This window comes from Solanum pennellii, chromosome 3, assembly GCF_001406875.1.
Source record: "Solanum pennellii chromosome 3, SPENNV200".
NCBI lineage: Eukaryota > Viridiplantae > Streptophyta > Magnoliopsida > Solanales > Solanaceae > Solanum > Solanum pennellii.
Genome location: NC_028639.1, coordinates 49,932,995 through 49,941,899, shown reverse-complemented (window position 1 = coordinate 49,941,899; position 8,905 = coordinate 49,932,995). Strand labels below are relative to the sequence as shown.

The 8,905-nt window shown below is 35.1% G+C and overlaps 1 pseudogene; it reads right to left on the bottom strand.

The window, feature by feature from the left end:
* Positions 1 to 5,363: 5,363 nt before the first annotated feature.
* The window catches only part of LOC107013415, a 26,198-nt pseudogene continuing 22,656 nt past the window's right edge, over positions 5,364 to 8,905 (bottom strand).

Genomic DNA, 8,905 nt, shown 5'->3' with positions numbered 1-8,905 from the left:
AGTTTAGGGGCACTTTGAGTTTTTTGGTTTTAATAAATATTAAGTGGTGTCATTTTAGCCTAATTTAGACTACGTATATAAGTACTTTAGACCACTAAATTAAGTCATTCACCTGATTATTTCTAAAACCCAAAACCTCATTCTCTCCAAATATTTTCTCTCTAGAACTTCAAGGAAGAAGAAGAAGGAAGTTGGATCTATGGTAAAAGGATCAAGGTTATCTACTAAAATTCATTGGGTTTCATCGCTAAGGTATGTTAGGTATTTATCCATGGATAGAATTCATTCATGGAGCCCCTTCAAAATTCCAACTTCAAAGATAGAAGTCCCTCAAAAGCTAGGGTTTGATTCCAAAATCATGGGTTCTTTTCAAAAATAATTTTAACGGTTTGAATTACTTTATATTATGATTAATTGATGATTAATTATTATCTTTATGTTTAACCCCCAAGAACCTATGAAATTTCCCTATTCCCAAATTATGATCTTATGATGTGGGTGTGGTGATGAAAGAAGGTTATTATGAGATTATACTTGTAGCAATTTGGTTACTTGAATTATGTGTAGTAAATTCTAGATGTGTTGATTTGAAGTGATATTAATGACAAATTATGATATTATGCATGTTTATGAAGTCTTTGAATATGCTTAAAGAGCACTTTAAAAAGTGAAGTGTCTATGATTATGATCTAGTTGTCATGGTGTTGAAAGGTTCTCCTCATATATACACTTATGCATGAAAACTATATGATGTTAAAGGTTTTCTCATAATATGATGATTCTAAGATTGAAGGCTTTTTCACCTATTGCAACTATATGTAGATAAGGACGATGAAAGGTTATTTTCACGCGTGATCTAAGGAGCTATCTTAATGAATCAATTTATGACTTAATATGTATTCCATGGGAATTAATGCTTAGTACCGAGTGGATATTGTATATGAGATTGAAGGTTTTGCACTAGTTGAGTTCGGCTTCCAATGGGATCCTTCAACACTGGTTAAGTCCAAGTTCACTATGTATGTCGCATGAGATGGAGACCTTCTACCTTAGTTGAGTCCGAGTTTCTAGTAGAAATCTCCTTATCCTATAAACTATGTGCCCCCATAGGTTATTTAGCTAGTGGATCCACCTAATCTAAGATTATGATTCTACCTGAGGCAAGTAAGACAACCTCTTTTCGGTGTGGGTAATATCAGGGGTCCATGTATAGATCATATGGTCTCATGTCAGTAAAGTCTTATTCCCACAAAAATAAGAACAAGAATTTGAATTATGAACTATGGTTACTCAAGAAGTTTTACTTTGAATGACTAATACTTATCGAGTCTTATTCATGTATTGCACAAGTATGCTTTGAGGGTATTTATGAAGTGTTTCTCTAATGATATGATGATCAATGTATTGACTATGCTTATGACTTACAATTTTCCACTATCTTCATAATGACGTTTTAACTTAGTAAATAGCACGCATTCAAATGAAATGTCCCTTTTAGCATGTTTTAAATGTTTTTATGCATGACTATCATTCTTGGTGCATTTTTATAACAACGCCTACTTATCCTACATTTTCCTTAAGTGTAGGGTGCGATTCCCGAGCTAATCATTATTGTGGCTAAAGCTTGGATTTTCCCATTCTCCTAGCATGTTGTAGAGTCCTCATGATTTGAGGATGGATGTTATATCATTGTAGTTCACTTCTTATATTTCCTTTTCAAACTTTGTTTTATGGGTTAGCCCCTATTTCATTCAAGTATTGTGATAGATGGCTATGTTGGGACAAGTCTAGACATCAGCTTTCATTTATGAAAATTTTGGACATGAAATGTGTTTTTACATGTGTTTTTACTCTTATTGTTCTATTACTTTATGTTTTGATATGCTAAGTGGTTTATATGGAGCCTTTCAGGAATCTATGTGCCTTTTTAAATCTAGGGGATACCCTAGGTCATAAAATCAAATGTATTTTAGAGTAGTTAGAATCAATAGGGAGTGAAGGTACACTTTAAGAGGACTTATATGGAGCAAATGATAGAAAAAGAGTGGATTCAAACGACCCTGGCTTCGCAAGCATCTGAACTTTAAAGAGTGGGTTTTGGCATGTTGGCGCGCGGCCCTAGACCTACTGGCACATCTAGGGTGCGTCGCAGCACCCTCCACAAAACTTCCCAAAAAAAATTTTCTCATTTTAAGATCTTAACTCTCCTATGGCGTGTGGGTGAATGAACCCAACACTATGAAAACTTATATATCTCTTATGGATCAACCCTTCGTAAAATTCCTCGACAAATCTCACGAATCTTGACGAACGCCTTGTCCCTTTCTTCTTTTCTCCTCTTGAACTCTTCTCAAAATCCTAAGCCTAATTAAGGATTTTAAAAATGACCAAATCAGATTTGACCCCAAAAATATTACTAAAAATGTTTAAAACTTATGGGGTAAAGAAGTGTAACAACCCTCAAAATGAAATTGGATAAACTAGAGCCTCACATATGTTCTAAGATTTGATAACTTGTTAATTAGGTGTGTCACAGCTTGTAATGGTGGGTTTGAAGAGGTTTGAGGTCAAACGTCAAAGTATGACCAAGACGTCCGGAAACTAGTCGTTTGTGTGCTAGTGTTCCTTTATATGTTTGCCTTGTTTTGAAGTGTTGTTTGGAGTCTAAAATGATGGGAGGATACCCTAGTATCAAAATGGTCATGTTTAGGGCTGAAACATCAGGGTAAGACTCCCCAAGGACCACCCTAAGGGTCTTTGAAGAGGACCCTAGCGTTGGCCAAAAGCTACAAAGGCAGCCTTGAACAACAACTGCAAACAATGCCCCTTCAACCAAATGGTGCCCTGTCAAAAGGGTGTGTGGCTCCACACTTATTTGTGCGAGATTATCCCCCAGATGAAGAATCATCTTACCAAGATGACAGAGCACTAGGACAGGCCGTCGTTCAGTTGACGCTCCATCGATGGTGTCCGTAAAATGGCACCTGCAACACTACTTTTGTCATGGAATGGTTTTCAAACCTCTGCCTAAGGTCGAGTTACTATCTCTTCTTTAGCTTTAACTTGAACGCACGTGACTCACTCGACCGAAAGAGAGAAAAGACATTAGGAGCACTCATTCCTTGTACCCGGGGAACTGATTCATAAGGAAGGGGATCTACACCAGAAAAGGAGTTTGCCCCCCATCCTTTCTTTCTATCAGTCTCACCCAGCAAGCCACCCCAACCCTACAGCCAAAAAAGGTAAGCGCCTAGTGCGAGCCTTATTTATTAGTTTAGTAAAGTCAAGCTTTGTCTCTCTAAAGACTAAAGAAATGGATAAAAAAAAAAGGGGGGGCGGGGGGGACTTATGCAATGGGCTATGCCACCCAAACCAACTGAGGGAAGTCGCATCGACCAGCCTAGAAGAGAACTGGTAAATTCACCCCACGTTCTATTTAGAGGGTGGACGGTGGTTTTACATTTTTCAGGGTATTTTATGTTAGTAAAACATTGAAACCCCAAATTAGAATTCATTCTTCAAACTAAATCTTCTCTCTCAAATAAAATTCTCTCTAGAAATCCATTGGAGACCAAGCTCAAGATCAAGCTAGAAAATGGATTCTCAAGATCCTTCTTCTCAAAATTTCGTGGGTTTTACTTCTATTAAGGTAGGGTAATCCTTGATCCTTGGATAACCTTTCACCAAGGAGTTCTATCAATGATTTCCCAAAAAGTTTCTATGATCAAAATTCCCAATTTTCAATCTAAACATGGGTTCATTGTCAAAAGGTTTTTAAAGATACTGTAATGATAATTTAATTTTTAATCAAGGTTTTTAAGGTGATTTTCAATGTAATTCCTTGAAGAACCCATGATTTCCCTAAACTCTAAATTTAGCATATAAAGTGGGTCTTCTGATCTTGATTGTATGTTAATTGAATTAAGCTTAGATTCTGATGTATTGTTGAATTATATTATTATCTATATATATTGATTATGAATTATTGAGGATTGATTTATGATGATCATGGCTTGAAGATTTGGTAAGTTGACCTAACTTCTAGTCTATAGCATATGAATTGGTGTTGTATGGTTTGGTCCACTTATGGTGGTTGTGTTTACTTCTTGTTATCTATACCTCTTGTGATCATGGACTTGAGGGAAATAGATGTAATGTGAATTATGGTTATGATGATTATGAGTATGAAGTTGTTCCATGAAGGTTTTCTACAAAGTCCTAAATGTTAGAATGGTGACTAAGGTGTATTGATAATCTGAAGTACAATGTGAATAATGATACGGTAAGTTATGGTCTACATGCTTGACTATAATAAGTACAATTGTAGAATGACCCCTACTTATCTAATCCCTATATTAATGTGTTATCTTATGTATGTTAGGAGTCTTCAATTCACATATTGAATGTGCTCTTGTCTCCTATGATGAAATGTGTGTGGTCTGTAGTCCCTAAATGCTCTATATGTGAGTTGTTCATGACTTGGGGGATATTGTAATGTGTTATGATCTTTTGAAAGATGTTTTCCTCAATAACAATAAGTTTTTGTCATGTGATCATGAGGACCAATATGTACACACGCTCCATGCATAACTATGAGTATGATATGTTTGTCGTGTTAATTGAAAAGATAATTCTCATATACACCTTAATATCTTATTACGAATGAAAAGTATATGAATAATGAAGTATGAACCTCTGTTGTCTAAAAGTGTTTATGTGAAAGGCTTTCTCACATATGTACACACAGACATGAATGTATAAATTAATGAGGTTGTGATAATCTAGTGAAAGTGAGTCTTTTGAAAGGTTTCTTCAATTGTACTCTAAACTAGACTTACTACAGCGGAAGAGACTTTTAGTGGAATTTAAGTTTCCTTTTAGCGGAAATTTTAATTGCCACAAAAACCTTTAGCGGCATTTAATCTATTTCCATTGCATCCAGTGTCGTTAAAGCCTTTAGCGGCAATTAGTTAGAGTGTGGGTAAAGACATGTAAATTGCCGCTAAAAGTATTTAGTTAGTGTCAATGACTATTTTCGGTGAAGCTTCCATATTTGTAAATTATAATTGCCGATAAATGAGACATATTTTAGTGGAAATTATAATTTACCATGAATTAACCTTAATTCATATGTATAACAAGAGAAATCAATACAAATATAGTAATAGAAGAATTACCAAACTCAAACCACATCATTCTTTAAAAGAAAGAACAATCAAACTTTTTTTTTCAAACTCTTAAAAAGGTGCAAAATCCAATATTAGAAACTTTTGTATAATATTTATTTACTACTACATAAATAGCATAAAAATAAGATAGGCTAGCACTACAAGCCAAATAGACCATAACACTAAGATAGTTGATCATTCTTCATACTCTTCATCACCATCACCATCAACAGCCTTCTTGGAAGCAGACTTTTGGTTCTTTCGCTTCACTCTTTCAGGACGCCCACCACCAAACGGACTAGTGAGAGAGAATTTGATGTGCTTCTAGGAGTCCACTCTCACCATAAAAGAAGAAACAATCACCACCTGCCTCCCAACTCTGATATGCTTTTTGCCTGATGAGAACTCTGGCATGATGAATTGACTTAGCCATGTCAGTTTTGAACATAAGTGTTTTGAGATGATGCTCAAGAAAGTTCTCCACATTGAGTGCCAAGACATAATCGGGCTTTTTTTGGCTTTCATCCAATTATCCATCTATGTTCATCCTCCTTAAGAGAGCTTCACCTTCAAAATACGATGTGGATCCTTCTCATCCAATGTCAGAAGCATTCTAGCAGCATTCCTGATACTGCTCAAAGCATACTGCACTCTCCAAAGCTCCCTCTTGCAGCTTAGTCCATACTCTCCTACAAGCTTCAATTCTGCATCCAACCGTCCTTCTCGTAAGGCCTTTGTGGCTTCTTCAAGGTCTTCTTGCAGTTGCATAAAAAGAACAATCAAACTTAATACATCATATATATTCTAGGTACACTACACTACACGTTTATCATTTAATTATCAAATTCTTTCAAAAAGAAATGTTTTATAAGATTGACAAGCTAAGCACACTAGTGCAAAATCACAAAATAAACTCTTTGTTACCATAGGCTGGATGCAGAAATCATGACTGATGTTATTCGACTTAGTGCAGTCAAGCTACTACCTAGGAATATATACTCTTTCATGAAGTCTGAGCTTTGTATGCGTTCAGCATACCTTACGTCTGCGATTGAACTAAACTTGAGGAAAGCAAGCACTTTTGATTCAAGAGAAATTGAGAAAAAGGTAAAAAAAAAAAAGGAATGTGTTGAAGGGTCGCGTTAAATATGTTCATTACCTGCAGAACTAGAAACCCATCTTCTGCCAATGTAGACTCGCAACAACTAAAGAATTTCCCAATAAAATCATGACCAATATGTTCCAACACCTCACTAAAAATAATAATTACAATTGTAACATTGGTTTTACATTATTAAGTACTACAATCAATATGTCAATATATAGATGGATAAAAGCATACACTGAGATAATCCTGTCATATTTATCCTGTAACATCGGCTTGACATCTATTGAATATTACAGAAAATTCAGCTTTCACTTGCAAATAAAAAATAGATCATGTTTCCATGTTAATAAGAAGTACAAAGAAGTACTAAGTTGTGCCTAAGTTGGCCCAGACACCGCGATCAATAAACTAATCATTTTAGTTATAGAAGGTTTAGTTCATGAAGTGGAATTTTCTAGTTTCTTTTATCACTTGCCTCAGCATATAGAAACTATACATCTTAGTCATATAGAAACTTTGTTCTTCCATAGACAATGCAAGTGGTATACTTGAAGCCCTACTTGCTCAACTCTCAACTTTGCGTACTCCGGTTGTTGCTCAGAAAGAGTTATACCAGTATATTGACATCATGTTTGCTTAAGAACCTCCTCCGTGAATCCTCCTCAACCAAATACAATCTCTAAAATGTGATATTCCTTGCTAACTTTTTCCAATATAGAATCAAATATGCTAGAAATTATCTAGAAACAAGAGAGATTCTTAAGAATCATGTATACAGTACCAGTGAGAAAGAGAGATCAAATTTAAAAAAAAATCAGATTGAGATTCATCAGTAGATTGTTGAAATTCAGAAGAAAATTAATGAGAGATACTACCAGTTAGAAGTATAAGAACGTGTAGACTAAAATATGAAAATTATCGATGCTTCAGTCTGAATTCGTCGTCCGTAACCATGGAAGGAGGCTTGCTGGTGCTTCAGAGAAATTTCTAGAGCTCCGATAATCTGGTGAATATCAAGGATACCGCTTCATATGGAATGAAAAAGAAAGACGAGCCTTAGAATTTGGGGAATTAAATTGAATTTGGGGTAGAGAATATTTGGGAACTTTGTTAAGTTGAAAGGAATTTTAGAGTATGTATTAGACTTTTCAAGTAATTTTCACCAAAAGTAAGATTAGTTGTCGTTAAAAGCTAAATTATTACCAGCGAAAGGAGAAATGCTATTAATAATTGACTTTAAAACATGATTTAGCGCAAATTATAAAATTGCCATTAAATAATTGCCATTAAATCTCTAATTTGTTGTGGTGACTATATTATGAATATGTTATGATTATGTGAAAGGACATTCTCATATAATGTAGGTTTTATGATGAAAGGACATTCTCATCATAGAAACCTTTGAGTTGTATGATGTATGAGGGAGTAAGTCCCTAAAGACTACTTTATGAACTTATGATAAGTAAAGGCTTAAAGATATTAAAGAGGGAGTTCAAGCTTAGCACTGAGTGGATATGTACAATTAGAAAAAGACCCTTCCGCTAATGCAATAGTTTGGGTCATCTAAGTGATATTCATGAGATGAAAGTCTCTCCACTAATGCAATAGGTTGGGTTTTGAGAAGCAATCTCACTATCCCTTAACTACATGACCCTGTAAGTTCTAGCTAGTGGATCCACCTAGATAACTATTATGTAAGTTTTACCTCGGCAAGTAGAACACCTTCTTTAGGTGTGGGGTTTTATGACACCGAATTCGATGTATCTCACATGGCCTATGTAGTTTAATGCTAAGTCTCCCTAAACTTAAGAAATGAATTAAGATAAGAATATGAACATTAATCATGATTTCTTGAAAAGTGACTTAGTGTAGGTAGGATTACGGACCCTACTTATGCATTGCACAAGTGGACTTTAAGGGAGGTTATGATTAGGTTCCTTTATAAAATAAGGACTATGGTTCATGTATGTTGATATGAATGCATGTTAAGGTTGACTTTACTTATGTCAAGACAAGAATTATGATTATACATGTATATTAAACTTATGGCTTCTAAATGGGTTTGCTTAGTATATGTGGAGGTATGGGACTCCATGTGTACATTGCACAAGTAAGCTTGTGAAGGGGTTGTGAGGGTGGTTTGCCTATGATATGGACTAAATGGGTTATACTAAGATGTAATAAATGAAAGGGTTCTTATGTAACCATTAATGCAATATGTTGGTCTTATGTCTAAGGTTAAGTGCACGTGTTGTATCTTATTGAATGTGATGTGCCAAAGTCTAGGGTGAATTCATAGGAACACTTGTGTGAGTATTAATATGGGATGCTGCTTGTACATTGCAGTAGTGTGGCTTGGGGGTTGTCTTTGGTGAAGGTTCTTGAGTGTAGATTATACCCTATGATGTGCTTATCACTTTATATATATATGGTTGGATTGATGAAGTCTATATATGAAAGATAATCTTTGGTGACCTTAAGGTGATATATTGTAATAAGCATTATTTAAGGGTTGCTTGAGGAAAGGAGTTAAGATTAAAAAAGGAGGGTAATGTATTGGATCTATTAAATGTGTCTTAAATGTGACAAAATGGCTTCAAGTGTGTTATGAGTGATATATATATATATA